Source organism: Ixodes scapularis, unplaced genomic scaffold (assembly GCF_016920785.2).
Source record: "Ixodes scapularis isolate PalLabHiFi unplaced genomic scaffold, ASM1692078v2 PGA_scaffold0__279_contigs__length_252992795, whole genome shotgun sequence".
In the NCBI taxonomy this organism is placed as follows: domain Eukaryota; kingdom Metazoa; phylum Arthropoda; class Arachnida; order Ixodida; family Ixodidae; genus Ixodes; species Ixodes scapularis.
In genome coordinates, this window is record NW_024609835.1 from 169,010,440 (window position 1) to 169,026,359 (window position 15,920).

A 15,920-nucleotide genomic window follows, 5' to 3' on the forward strand; every position below is an offset into this window, starting at 1 on the left:
ATTTTCTGAAAATTTCAATGGGAAAATGGAGCCCATTTTTGCCCGTTTTCGGTTTCTGGTGCCATAGAGCCCCGTGTTTTTGAAATATCCGTCGGCCGCCATTTTCCCATTGAAATTTTCAGAAAATCACTTATAACTTTTGATTAAGTTATTGGATCGGGCTGAAACTTTGGCATCTTGTTGTGACCTCTAGCGCTACCTTTGGGCGGAGAATGAGCGTTCGGCGATGCCCAGTTTATTTTTGCGATAAAAAAGACCGTGTAAATTTTCTTTTATGACACCCTGTACAAGGACGGTACGTACCTCCCATCAAGCGGCCGCCATCCCGGCGGCGCGGAAAACCACTCGCCTTGTCCGCGCACCTACGATACTCAGCAGCTCTCGTCGCCCGGCAGCCCCCGGCCTGCAAATCGTCTCACTTACAAAATAAACAGACATCATTCCTCCAGAGTCCCGTGCCGTACCGCCATGCCAAGCGTCTTTTACCACTTTCCAATGGACGAATGGAGATGTCAACTAGGAAAAAATTGCCACCCGGCGTCGCTAGCAGCACGGTTACCATGGCAACCTCCCAGGCCAAAAATGGAGATCACTATCGACGCTTCTGACGTCGTGCATCTAGATAATTTTGCGTCGTGTCGCTACCACGTGGTCGCTACTCTGGCATCTACGCTGCCATATAGAGAGGCTCTACTCCTAGGTGGTGCGCGCTAGACCACTCGGCCACCGATCCCCCCCGCCCTTGTTACCGAACTTAAAATATTGTGCGTCTGTTACCTTGTGTTCGAAACCTGCAGTTGTGTTTTTTCTTTTTTCCTGTCCATATTTAGATATTTGTGCACCAAAAAGGAGACCTGCATGGTCGTTTTGGGCACGTAAAATAAAATAAATAAAATTAAAATTAAAATAAAATGAGAGAATACAAAAAAACGATGAAGACATCAGAATGAACCTTTTTCGTCTTTTGAAAAGTTTTTACCACGCGTGGTATGGGGCTATTGTGATCATAGTTAAGCCAAAAAGAAAATACAAACGCTACCAAAGCACGTTCCAAAAATGCAAAGGAGAAGGACGCCAGGACAGCGGTCAAAAGTTGCATGGCCAGTGCGTCAACGGAGGCGGTGCTCGCGACCACGACCAACTCTATACTTATGAACACGTCATCTGAGCACTCCCTATGGAAGAGCCTGCTCCCGGCAGAGGGCCGAGTTTTAGCGCCGCCTAGTGAAAGGCGTTCCCATTAGGCGGTACAAAAACTTGGTCCTCCTACCATATGATCTCTATGCTCCTACCTCGTCGGGCTCTTTTGCTATCCGTGGGTGCGTGCCAGCTGATCGTGCTTTCTGGTTTCAAGCGCGTTCGCGATATAAAATGTTTTTCTCTATGTAAAGGATACTGAAGGAGTCGAATTCGTTAATTCGCTTTTTGTTTTTTAGTTCGCGCAGTCAATACCAGATGATATTGGTTGCGACCGCGCACCGCCAACACCATAGAGGCCAAAACAACCTCGTGCCGCGCGGAAATTACGAAAAAAAAAAAAAAGTTCCAGGCCTTGCAACGAGGCGCCGCTGAAACTCGGCCCTCCGAAAGGTGCGTGCTGGAGTGTTTCCAGATGGATTGGTTGTAAGTAAAGGTGTATCCACACGACGGACCGGGCCGCGGACCGATTGATCACGTGATGCGCGGCCCGCGGGCCGCCCGGCTGCAATGAGCATCCAGACGGCGGACCAAAAGAGCAGACGACAGAGTGAGCGGGCCGGTCTAACCTTCGACCTCACAGCTCCACCAAACGCATGCAGCGAGCTGCTTTGAGGCTATTTGTAAGGAGCCAAGATGGAGGTTGAACGAAAGAGACGTTTGGCCGCGGTGGCCCTGGCGTTGACTATTGAGGACGAGGCGGACTTAAGTGAACCGAAAAGGGCATGCATCTATTGTCCCACAGAGCGGGGAATTGCTCCACGAGCGCGATGAAGTAAAAAGTTGCATCGTCGCACCATGCCGCGATCGTCGCACAACAAAAGGTTCGTCTTCTTCGTCTTCAACAGTTGGCGCCAAAAGAACACGACTTTGGATTTGGATTCCAATTCAAACAACAAAAGTCAGCTTGTTGCCAGATTTAGCACTTCAATTTTACTAAAAACGCCGCGGTCCGCCGCTAAGGTCCGGGCGAGAAAAGTCGCTTGGCATTTCTCAAGCGCGGGCCGCGGACCGCCGGCGGACCTCGAAAACCGGGGACGTAAAATCACGTGTTGCGCGGCCCGCGGACCGAAACAGCAATTTGGTCCGTCGTGCGGATACACCTCAATGAGTCGGTCGTGCTCGCGACAGCGCTGGCTTCCAAGATATGCTGGAACCACCGTGGCTGGAGCAGAGACTGCGATCGTTATAAAATCAGCTCCAACCCTTAAGCATGCCCCCTTTTGCAGCATATGATGCTACGATTGTCTGTGGATACCTCCCTCTGCGTTTCCAAATAGTAAGTGCGTGACTAACGCTGGCCATCGGCGGTGCATGCAGCAGACCCCATCATCTTGTCCGCGCGTTTGGGGGACGAAACCATACAAATGTACCCTATCCACGGTGGAAGGAACACATTTAGGTGATGAGATGTCCGTCCGACGCGGCGGCCACATTATGTTCGGGCACCGAGCGTGCTTCACTCGCGCAGCGATTGATGGCGCCAAAGTACGGGGTCACTCCCAAACCGTGCTTCTTCCACCCCTACTTCAGGCGAGCGTCCTTCGATGGAGCTTTAAACAAAGGCACTCACTCTGCACAGTTCTGGTATCCCGAATTGCAGTTGGGAACGGAGCGCTTTTTTCCCATCCTCACAGCATGGCTTCTTCTTCGGGTTGAGGCTCACCTTCGTACGCGATAGTGGCACCTGTGATCGACGCAGCACCAAAGCAAAGCACAAGGCCAGCCACTGGCCACACACCACCACCACACCACCACAACGCAAAAAAGGTGAGCACGTTACGCGGCCCACAGTATGGGCGCCGAGAAGGGACCCCATACCGCAGCGCCCTCCGCGGCGGCGCGGAACGAACTACTCCTGGTTCGAGGCCAGCTCCGAACACGACCTCTTCGCTCGCTCCCCGCTGGAAGAGCGGCGAGTGGCATTACTTAAATGTGTTTCTTCCACCGTAACCCTGTCTTCGAAGGATTAAAGGGTTCTTTCGCTCGGCACACCTCTCGGTTAGTCCGGGTCGAGTGCACTTAGTCCTCAGGATTTGCGCACGGTACCCAGCTGAAACCAGATGGTTCCTTCGGGGAGCAAACGAGAGTTCAGAGGGCCGAATGCTGCAGTTAGTTTAAGTATAGCCCTTCATACTGACGTTTCTACACTTTCCAAGTTTTTGGAGCGTGATAACCGCAGGAGGGTCAGCCACTTGCGCCGCCAACAGATTAAGTCCTGCTCTTTCTCGCCCGATCCTACTGCGTTCCAATGCCACACACTCAATTTCGGTTGAATTCGCATATTGAGTCTGTGTCCGAGAAGCCCGTTTCAGATGGGGTTGGTGTACTCCCTCTTGGCCGCCTTCGCTTAAGTTCTTGGCTGTTTCGCATCTCCAGTCTCTCGAGCCTCTCGTTAGACTTGCTCTCCAATGTCTGCACTCACGCCAGGAATATCTGCAAGTGCTGTTTCATCTGCCGCATTCGCTCCTACAGCTGTGCGACTTCCATGTGTACGTTTTGAATTAGTTTGAAAAATACGTCTTCCAGTAGAGTCTGCGGCGGTGGGATCGCCTGCTGCTTGGGAGTACCCGCCTTCCCCACTTCTCTTCGAATATAAGCTTTCTTCTCCTTCAGCGCTTGAACTTTCTTTTCTAGCTTCTGCTCCACTTGCGACATCGATTGAGGAGGCCATTTGATAGTGTTGGCCAGATAACTTCCCCCCATTGACGCTTGCGTCCTTCCAGTATTCAAATTTGCTGTGCCTCTCTCCTTGACGAAGTTCTGAGAGCTTATCCTTCTCTTTGACGTCACTGATTTGCGCGTCTCGCTCCTGTAGCGTTACCGCTCATTCACACTGGAAGCGGATCCGCGTTCGCGAAGCGATTGCGAACGCGGTTGTATAAAGATCCAGTACAATTGCTCGCGCACATGATGTCATCGAGTGCGCGTGCAATTGTACTGGATCTTTATACAACCACGTTCGCAACCGCTTTGCGAACGCGGATCCGCTTCCAGTGTGAATGAGCGGTTAGGCGGTTCGTGGACCGCTATCAAAGCACGACCATCACGGGCAGAGTCTCGTGAGTAACTGCTTAATTCGGGCAGAACAGAGAAAAGGAAAAGAAAGAAGATGTATTGAAGAATAACGCGATAGATCGGAAAACGCAAAGAAGAAGAGGTGAAAGATAAACACAGTACGACACAACATCTCCGTGACCTTGATCTGCTTTCTATCGATACAGCCGATAACGTAGAGCTACACGCCGCTTGTCGCTGTCGTCTTCTCAGGCTCCAGCTCCTACTTTCCCGCCTTTTTGCCGTCATTTTGGGCAAATCAGTCGGAAGAACATCGCCTTGCCTTCTTTGGCGTACGTATACGATGTGGGCTAGGTATTTACGATTGTATTGCATTGTATTGTATTTATGTGGCGATTCCCTTTGAATCGGGCGTGTACTAAATAGACACGCCAAAAAAATTAATAAAAAAGTAAAAAAAGAAGGTTAGAAAGCGGAGCGTATCCACTAGTTTCAACTGAGGCACCCTAGTTTCAACAATGTACTGCCCACCAGGCCTCGAGTCTCCGCTTCGAGCACTGCACATACGTGTTCTCCTCGGTAAACCCGAGGGCTTGCTCGATGCGAGCGCTGACGTCTGCTGCCGGTGCGAGTGCCGGACACCCAAGTACCAAGTGGTGTATAGTTTCTTCCACTTCCCCACAAACACTGCATAGGGTGTCGGTCACGTTGCTGTCGTATTTTTGTCGATAGAGGCGGGTACGCAAGCCGCCCCCTCGGGCCTCAGCGAGGAGCCTGCTGCCCAGCGTATTACCACACCAGAGGATTGGAGCAATGGTGGTCTTGAAAGACGCGTAAAGGTGCATGCTTGAGTGTTCTTGCATGTCTGCTCTCCACCGGTTCGCCTCGACGGTCTTAATTTTCTCTCTCACCTTGGCAACCCACTCTTTCTTTGTCGGAGGCTCGTCGGGCATTGAGAAAGCCCCGTATTTTGTGCCCAGTCGGATGGTACGGCGTCTCCATGTTGTGTGCGCGCCTCTTAGGTGAATGTACACGAAACTCCGCCGTGCCCAGCGATCTCCATTCATGTGTCGCAATCGGGCGTAGTATTCCAACTTGCTGCTAGCCTCCCGTGCCTCAAAGGAGGACCAGCCAAGGTCTCCTTGGACCAGTTCGTTTGCGACTCTTCCATGGCATCCGAGTGCCTGACGTCCGATTTCCCTTTGGCGCCGCTCAAGGTATTCTCGGATCTCGCTGGGGGGCACATGTAACGGCATTGGCGAAAGTCAAGCCTGGCACAGCGACAGCTTTCCAAAGTTCGCGGGTTAATACATACCGATCGCAGCTCCAAAGGCTCTGTCGACGTAGCACATTTCGCTTCCTCAGCACTGACGCCTTGAGAATTTCATGGTGCTCTGCTAGGTAGTCTTCTGCACTGGTCAGGGTCCCTCCAAGGTATCTGTAGCGGCTACTAACAGAAAGCGCAGTGTTCTGGATGGTGAGAGATTCAAGGCCCTCGCATTGCCCGGAGAAAAGCACCACGGCCGACTTGTTGGCATTGAATTGCAGTCGAAGCCGAGCCGCTTCCGCTTCGCAGGCGATCAGCAGTTTCTTCATATCTGAGACGTTGTCGGCCATCAGTACTAGATCATCCGCGAAAGCGAGCCCGGGGAGCCGCCATTCAACCATGTCTCCGTGTTGCATGTGTCGCAAAGTAAAGCCAATACCTGTGCGTTCTAGCTCCTTTTCCATGCCGGATGTATAGAGCATGTACAGAACGGGGGATAACGGACAACCCTGACGTAGTCCCCTACGCACCGGAACGTCACCAGAAAAGGCTCCGTTGAACGTTGCCATAACTTGATTTCCATCATAAAGCCGCTTTATTAGCTCCCCCCAAGGTTCCGGCATGTCGAGCTGCTGGAGCCGCTTGATCAGCAAGGAATGGGGAACGCTGTCGTAAGCTTTAGCAACGTCCAAAAAGCAACATATAAGGTTCCGCTTTTCCAACCGAGCGATCTCAATGCATTGGGTCAGGGTGAACAAGTTGTCATCCAGTCGACGATCTCTGCAGAATCCATTTTGTAGCTCGGTGAGAGCACCAGCGCACTCGGCCCAATATGAGATGCGCCAATTAAGGATGGTTGCAGACACCCTGTAGGCTACAGCTGTTACAGTGAGTGGGCGGGTAGTCACGCAGATGTTGTTTGTTGCCGCCTTTCTTAGGAATGAATGTGACTCGGCCACGCTTCCAGTCCCTTGGGATGGGTTCATCGCCGCAAACTATACGGCTAAACAGGTGCGCCATTTGGGTGCGGGAATCGGGTCTCAAATTCTTCAGCACCTTAGCCGAGATTCTGTCTAAGCCCTGAGAAGTGTTGCCATTTAGCCGCGCGAGTGCACGGTCTACATGCACTCGCCCCACTAGTAATACAAATTCATCATTAGATGCTGACAATGGAACGTCCTCTATGATTCGGCTTTGAGTTTTTTAGTTTTCTGAGGAAATTTCTACATCCGCAACTCCGAACAGAGTGTAGAGCTGTGTCTCAAGAAGTTGTCCGATATTCTGAACTGGATACCCACTGTCGTAATCTAGCAGTTCTGGAGTACTGTCTTTGCCAGCCGAAGATCCCAAATATCTCCAGAACTTTTCGACGACCTTTTTTTCTGCATCTTTGATGTCCGCCATCACCTTGCAGTCATGGGCTTGTACTTTTGCTTCCACAGTGTCCTGCGTTTCTATCTTGCACTTGCGGTATTCCTCCCATAGTTGCAAGGTCACGGGATGTTTTCCAAGAGTCCTCAGTGCTTGCCTATGTAGCCGATTAGCTTCTTGTCGTACTTGGATAGACCTCTTAATTTCGACATCCCACCAAGGGACAAGTTTTCGTTTTCCTCGTGCGCTCTTGACGGTGGAGTGATTAGCGATAATGGTCCTGAGCTCTATTGCAAAGTCGTCGTAGCTTAGTGCGTGCATACGTCGGGTGCTCTCGTCAAAAGTTTGGACGACAGTGGATATGTCGTCTTCGCGTAGGTGAGTTACAGCTTTGCGCTGTGAACGGCTCGGAGTTCCTCGAACAGTGCCGAAGTGCAGGAAAATGCTGTTGTGATCGCTGCTGACGCTCCACGCACCTTCTTCGTCTACAACCACCTTTTGAAGATTGCTCCCAAGTCTTTTTGACGCGAGCGCATAGTCTATGCACGTCCGGCGGTCTCGCACCATCCAAGTGTGCTGTCCCTCACAATCTTCTCTTAAGTTCAAGATCTCAAGTTCGACGTCCTCCGCCAAGTGTCTCATAATGGTCCCGTTATTATCTTCCCGTCCATCCAATTCGACCAGGTGGCCATTAAAATCTCCCATTATCAGCACAGAGAGACCTGTGGGCAGGTTGTGTATATCTCGACGAACACACTCGATGACATTGTTATTCTCTTCTTGGCGGTTGTTTCCCACGGAAAGATAAATGATGCAGACGGCTGTCAGCACGTTACCTATCTTTCCGTGTACCCATAAGTGCTCCCTGCAGTTCTCACATGTCCGAATCCACGGTGGTCCGTGACTTGACCAAAGCAGTAGTCCTACGCCTCCCCCTCGCCTCTCTCCTTCAACTCGATTGCACCCAGTCCAGCACCAGGCTGGATCTATAGGTGGTTCTTCCATGTCCCTCAAGTGGGTTTCCGCTACACCGAATATAGAAACGGACTTCGTAAGGAGAGTCGTGTACAATTCAAGCCACTTGCGTTGACGGCGCGCACCATTCATATTCAAAAAACCTACCACAACACTTCCTTGTTTTTGCTTCTTGGTTGTTGATCTTCTTTTCGGAACGTAAGCAGGACCAACTGCGTCTTGTGCTCCCGCTCGCGGCCTTTCTATCACTTCTGATTTTGCATAGCTTCGACCTGCTGCTGGACTACTTGTTGCACGAAGTGTAGCAACTCCAGTGATGGGGGAGCAGGAGGGGGTCGAAGGAAATTCTCGTTGATTGAGAAGCTTGGCCGGAGACCCGGCACTGTCGAAGGTCTGTTGATCTGAGAAGTTGCACTCGGAGCTGGGAAGGACGGAGGAGATAGGAGGCGGTGGAAGTCTCCGCGGAACAAATTGTTCGGCGAGCTTTCCGACACAGGGTGTGGTCTGTCCCAATAATGAGTGTCCCTGATTGGCGTCATCGTAGAGGCTTGTCTTTGCGGGTGTCCAGGGCATACCGTGCACGCAGGAGAACTCCGCATTTCGAGTCCCGCCAATGGTGGGTATTCCCTCTGGTACTCTGATGCCGATCCTGGGCCGATCAAATGCGGTGCTTGCTTGTGGCCAGGGTTCCCGGGCTGCGTATGTGGTCTCATGGTGTGCCAAGGGACGCGGGGTGCCCCAGAAACCAGGCCTGGGCTGTCTTGTTTCACATATTGCGCGCGATGGGCTGGTGCTTGCTTCTGTGTTGCCTGCTGTTCACTGACGGTCTTATTTGTTGGTTCCTTTGTTGCCGGAACCCTAAAGAACAATTTGCCACAACCCCCAGCCGGTTTTTCACTACATGCACCGCTTGTGAAGAATAGTGAAGACCATCCTTCTCGAATGCACTCGTGTCTTCGAAGTCTCGGGTAAAGTCTAGAAAGCGTGCTTTGATGTTCTTGCAGAGGTTCTTTAGTTTGGCATTTAGCACCAAGGTCAGAGCCTGAAGCGCTTTTCCTCTGCTTCGAATCTCCGGAACTGAGCAGATGGCTAAGGCGGCCTTTCGCTTCGTCCACCTCATCCCTAAGCATTCTACTATAGCATCCGGTTCATCACCCTGTAAAATATTGTTCACACCAACATGAATAATATACATTCGTGGAACCGGTCTTGCTCTCTCTCCGTATGTGTCAATCAGGTCGTGAATCTGTTCTACTGTGGCTTTTTTGTTCAATACTATCTCCAGGCTCTGGCGATCACCGACTTCCTCAGAGAGAGCTCGCGCAAAAAGGGCTGTCTCCGGCTGTCTCCGGCAACCGGATTGTTGTTATTGTTGCCGGAGACAGCAATTGCTGTCTCCGGCAACAATAACTTCTCGGTGCACCCCCGTTGGAGGTCGAATTGATTCCTTTGGGATACCCTGCTCTGTGACGCTACTCGAAGTCTGTGTCATGCGACACGTTAAACTTTCGGCGGACTGAGGAGAGTGATTAAGCCCAGCTTCGTTCTCTTCATCTGCTTGGGTTTCAGCAAACGCCTTCCTGGCTGAGGCGACCTGGCTCAGCGTTCTCTTGGGCAGTGTGTGAGGGAAATTTTTTGAAGCAGACCTATTTTCTTGACATCTTTTTCCCATGTCCGGTTTTTTCACATGCTGTAATGGCTCTGCAATTGTCATGCCCTTGTCCTCCAATAAATCCTCAAGAGGTATGGGCTCCTCGCACGGTACTCGAGATAAATCCTCCTGGTGACCTTGGGAAGTTTCCGGGGGCGGCACGCGCAAGTTCGTCAACTGCATATCCAGGAGCCTGTTAAGTCTCGTCTCTAGGCCTTCAAAGTGGGCCATCAGACCCAGCAGGGCTTCCTGACCATCCAACCTCTCTCGCTCCTTCGTTTCAAACCTGTCTAGTCTCCCTGTTAATTTGGCAATATGTTTCCTATCTATGTCAACTTGGTGCAGTCGTTCTGTGAGTGTGCTGATTTGATTTTCCAGCTCTTGAATAATATTTTGTTGGGATCTTTGCGCACAGTCTACTGAGGAACATATGGGACAGTTACAGCCAGTGCTCTCCTCCAGCTCAACCATGTTCGACTCCAGCAAAACGAACGGCACCTAGCGGGAAAACACTGAACTGGCCAGAACAGGTCCCTTCGCGATTTCTGTTGGTCTCTTTAGGCTTCCGTGTTCCCATGTTGTTGGAGGTTTGCGCGATAGAACAGTTCTACCGGTGACTGTGTCGTAACTGTAGTTTCGCCTTGTGACCTAGGTTGCTCTGCACGTGACCTGCGTAACCGCGTGAGCCAGGCAATCTGCGTTTCTCAACGTTCCTCAGCACCATGGAAGGACAGTGGGGAGTCCTTTCCTCGTTTCCTCGAAGAAAGTCAAGCCTCTGGAAGTTTGCTTACCCCAACACACCGCCGCAAGTTCGAAACGTGGAAGATAAAACGCGGGGGAACCAATTTTGAGTCCAATGCTTACTTGCTGGTGTCCCAGCGTTGTGCTTTGGGCTGGCACATGGCACGGCACGACCTGGATTCCACCGCCATATTTTCCCGATAGTGGCGTCTCCTATAGGTCGCTGGAGTCGCGAATACGATGTGGACTATGCGATGTGCCTTCATGTCCCGCTTCGCTAAGCGTGGTGCCAACTGCCGGTTCCCCTCTCCCATATCCTCTCCCGCCGCCATTTTGTAACCGCTACATTTCCACTGAAACCTGCGAGCAACATTGACATTGTGCGACTTGAGGCACAGACAAGACTGGGTAGCCTCTTTTGCGAACGGGCTGTAAACTTCGCTCGCTAGATGGCGCAACCTACTACCCAATACGAAGACTAGACTCACTACTATTTGCCCACCCATTCTGGGGGGCTATGTTGCACGTTTGGACTCCCAGGCGACTAGGGAGAAGGAAGTGACGTAGGTGTGAATGAACGTATCTTAGCAGCACCACCATAGAGTTCATACAGCACCACGCAACGCGTCCTCAGCGACTCCACCAATCAACATCCAAAGAGCGTTGTTGACGTCACTTCCTTTCTTCCTAGTCTCCTGGAAGTCCAAAACGTGCAACATAGCCCCCCTGGACCAGGGGATGTGAAAAGGGATGTCGTGGCCGCGGCTGATGTGCGTCGCGTAGTTTACATTCTTTAGTCGATCGCTTCGCCCTTTAATGCGGCAAGGCTGGCAAGGCAAAGGTGGGTCGCTTCCGTTGCTTCCAACGAAACACAAGGACGTATTGGTGACTGGTCTGAAGTTCTGCCTCTTGCACAGTAGTCAGCTACGAGCTCGCTTCGCCAACACCTTTGGCTTTGCTTACTCGGTGTTGTTCAGCGTGCGTTCCTCAGTGTGGGTGCTTAGTCTTTTCTCGTGCGTGCCACAACGTGTGCCTCCGTGTGTATCAATTACGTGCACAGTTAGCAACCAGCAACGTTCCTCGGCTTTAGACTCATCTGATTGGCGACTCGTAATAGTTTGACGGAGATCTGCTAGCCCGATGTCGGTCGATGTGTGTTCCTCAATGTGGGTGGTTCGTCTTCTCTCGTGCGTACCCCTACGTGTGCCTCAGCGTGCGTCGATGACCTCTCGCAAAATTACCCAAGCATAAAAGAGCATACAGGAACGTAGTGGCACGCGCTGCGCGTTCCGCCGCTGGCAGCAGCAACTGCTTAATGCAAAAATCTAAAGTGCCACCTCGCACCTGCGTCCGAGAATGCTTTTTATTAGAGAGTTTTAGTAGATCGTTCCTATAACGATACCCTATAACGATACGATAGCGATACGATACCGATACACAGAACAGGAATGCGCGTTTAGTAGAACATTTTGAAGACGATACATCCGATACGGTAGAGTGCCTTCATACACACGCGCGCTTTTGCTTGAGTGGTGACATCTCAGACACTTTTCCGCCCAATTGTTTTTTTATGCATTTTGAAGTGCGCGCACTCCGGTGTCACTTAGCTCGAGCGCGTAGCTTTGGCTAATGCATAGACGCCATTTTACCACCCAAGTCACGCACCGAGCGCGCGAGAGCGTCACGCGCTAGCACATCCAGTGCAACAATGAATGTCTTCACCCTGGGAGAGACAGACATGTAGGCATCCTACGATACGATCGCTTGAGGCGCTCCCTAGTGGAAACGATTTGCAATTTCCAAAACGAAAAATAACGAATTAAAAGAAAGATGCTTCACTGAAGGATAAATAACAGTTCTTACATTTAATAGAATTAAAAGAAATATTTCACTCAAGGATAAATAACAGTTCTTACATTTAATAGAATTAAAAAAAACATCAATTATGTTTTATAAGTTGCAGAAATTACAGAAATTACAGAAATTACAAAATTGCAGAAATGCAGCAGCAAGTTACATCTAGCCAACTAGAGACAAGCCAATTTAGCCCCCCCCCCCCCCCCCCCCCCCCCCCCCCGTGGCTTGTCACTGAAAGCCATAGAAAGCACGGGTGGCACGGGCATGAGCGAGTGACCAACCTGAGCCATGGCGACGTGTGTTTTCGAGGATACATTGGCCTTAGTTGTTTTGAGGTGGGACGAAACTGAAGATTTCTCCTTTCCGGATATGAAGTACCCCGTTACGCGGAGTTTTAGGTCCTGGCGAGGCTACTTGGATGTGCTCAACATAGATAGTGAAGCTTTCCGCCATCAGTTTCGTTTTGAGCAGATGGACTTAACGGAGCTGTGTAGCGCCCTGCGAGTCCCTCATACAATAAGGACGGCCCAGAACGTCGCCATCTTCGGGCAGGAAGCTCTGTGTATTCTTCTGAGGAGACTCTCCTACCCCAACCGCCTCTGCGACGACCGTGGTGCTAAACCATTTGACGTCCACGTTCGGGCAGCTGATAGCGGATCTGTCAGCTCACACGTGGTTGAACCGTGCAAGCTTGGACGAGTTCTCTGAGGTAAGCATATTGTAAAGTTAAATTAAAAACACAAAAAAGAAAAAAATTGCAAGTGCGTTGTTGATTTTGCTTTTGCAGGCGATCCGCGCGAAGGGGGCACCTCTTCAGAATTGCTGGGGTTTCGTTGATGGAACGGCCCTCCCCTTCTGCCGACCCACGCAGGACCAGCGACTTTATTTCTCAGGCCACAAGCGTGTGCACGCCATCAAGTATCAGGGCAGCATGTGTGCCAACGGCATCATCGTGGAGATGAATGGCCTTTACCCTGGACACCGACACGACGCCGGTAAGTCAATAGCAATAACTCGGAAATCGGAACCTACAGGTTCTTGGAAGGAGCGCTCATAAATAGAGGAACAGCCTCTATCACAGCCAAAATAAGTTGCAACGCCACAGGCATGACCCGTGCTACTATCAAGGCAGCCTGTAGAGTTGTTCTGCAAACTGTGATGGGCGCCGTGGCCAACACAGAGTTCCTTCTACACTGGCGGCTCACCTTTACATTTCCGTGTCGTCTGCTATTGAGGAAATGGTTGCGACATCCCTTCCTTTCGCCAAACCTCAAAACCCACGCACAATGCAGAATAAATCTTTGTTGCAGACCTTCTCGAAAGACTTTGTGCTTATGATAACACAATAATTGGTAAACGATTTAGTGGCCGAAACACATAGATCGCACTATGTGGTTCGACCTCAGGATATGTATCGGTGTTGCGCGGGCGCTCGAGCAGCAGCTCGGAGCCTGGCGCGGGCTCATGACATAAAGCACGAGAGTCAGTTCTCTTCTGGTACCGAGATGTGTGGACTCACAATCAATACATGGTGCCGAAACCCGACTGACACATTCACTCTCACGGAAGAACAAAGGGAAAGCTTCGAGGCGGTAGTTCACAAGTTTCAAGATTATTGTGCACCGAAAGCTAACGAAACATTCGAACGCCACGTTTTCCGCAAGACGATCCAGATGGAAGGTCAGTCATTTGAAAACTTTTTGAGAGACGTTAAACTCAAAGTGCGCTCGTGTAATTTCGGCGACCTGACAGATTCTCTTGTGAGAGATCAGATTGTCGATGGCGTCAGAGATCACAAACTGCGGGAACGTCTGCAGAGGGAGGATGACCTTACCCTTGAGAAAGCAACGAGAATCTGCAAAGCTGCGGAGAATTCGTCGCAACAAGCGAGGATGTGGATGGATCAGCACCCGACACCAGTAGAACAAGTAGACGCCATGCAAAAGAGTGAAAAAAGTGCGTCACGTCTGCGATGTCGAAAGTGCAACCGATTTTACGCACCACGCCGATGCCCAGCTTTCGGCAAGAAATGCAATTTGTGCGGAAAGAAACACCATTTCGCGATATGTTGTGACGCAAAGCCTCAAGATGAGCAAAGCAGTCGGCGAGTGGAGGAAGTAGAAATACCGTCAGAAGATAACTTTAAGATACTCCAGGTCGGCGAGTCCAGGAAAATCGCTGAGAAAGACTGGTTGATCAAGGTATTGATTGAAAAGGTGCCTCTGCAGTTCAAGGTAGACACCGGCTCCCAAGTCAATCTTCTCCCGCTGTCACTCTTCCGAAGCGCCAACTCCAGGCAGCACCTGATACCAAGTCCGGCAGTGTTACAAAGCTACAACGGCAGCGCTATCGGCCACCTTGGAAAAGCCAGACTCATGCTCAAGTTCCAAGGAAAAGTTGTTTCCGCCGAGTTTTTTGTCGTCAAGAAGAACAGGCGTGCACTTCTAGGATTGCCTACTTGTGAAGAGTTAGGCTTGGTGAACCGTGTGCACGAGATCGCCACCATCACGAATACTCAATCCCAAGTTCAGCGAGAATTTCCAGCACTGTTTGAAGGCATCGAGAAAATCCAACGTCCATACAGCATCTCTTTTAAGGAAGGCACAGTGCCTGTCGTTCAACCTACCCGTAGGGTACCTCAAGCCCTCATGGAGCCGCTGAAGCAAGAACTCAACCGCATGGAGCAGGCAGGAATTATCACAAGAATGAAGGAGCCCTCAGACTGGGTAAGCCCCCTAGTCTTGGTGAAAAAGAAGAACGGCAGTTTAAGGGTATGCATGGACCCACGAAGAATCAATGAGTGTCTGAGACGTGAGCATTTCGAAATGCCGAGAAGGGAAGATATACAAGCTGAGCTTGCTAGCGCCACAGTGTTTTCAAAGCTGGATGCGCGGGCAGGCTTTCACCAAATCCCGTTGACTGACGAAACATCGCGAGTTTGCACATTCGGCACCCCTTTTGGACGATACCGATTTTTGAGGTTGCCATTTGGATTGGCTTCTGCGCCAGAGGTATTCCAGCGTGCGATGTCTGAAATTTTTGAAGGACTGAAGGGGGTACGTGTTTACATTGATGACGTGCTGGTCTGGGGAGCTACGCAACAGGAGCATGATGATCGGCTGCGATCAGCTCTGAAAGCTGCACACAGCGCAGGCCTGACGCTAAACTCAGAGAAATGCCAGTTTGGAATTCCAGAAGTAATTTTCCTTGGGGATGTAGTGAGCAAAGAAGGTATCAGGCCTGATCCGAGTCTTTTAGAAAATATCGTGAAGATGGATGCACCCACAAACAAGAAAGCTCTCCAGCGCATGCTTGGCGTTATAAATTACTTTGGAAAATACTTAAAGAGTTTATCCGAACGTACAGCAAATCTTAGACAACTTCTTCGCGAAGATATACTTTTTGAGTGGACAGCCGCTCATGACAATGAGTGGAAGCAATTAAAACTCATGCTGACCAGTGCTCCAGTCCTCGCACTTTTTGACCCTAGTAGACCCACAAAACTGTCGGCTGACGCGTCTACAGATGGACTCGGAGCGGCCTTATTGCAGCTGTACGACAAGTCGTGGCGCCCTGTAGCGTATGCCTCCCGATCACTCTCGGACAGCGAATCACGATACTCTCCGATTGAGAAGGAGGCGCTTGGGCTGGTATTTGAATGTGAGAGGTTTCACCACCTCACATATGGTAGACACATCCTTTTCGAGACTGATCACAGCCCGTTGGTCGCTTTATCAAAAAAAAAAAAAAGACTGGGTGATGTTCCCCCTCGCCTACAACGTTTCTTTTTGAGACTGATGAGGTACGACTTCACGCTACAGTTTCTACCTGGCAGAAAGCTTG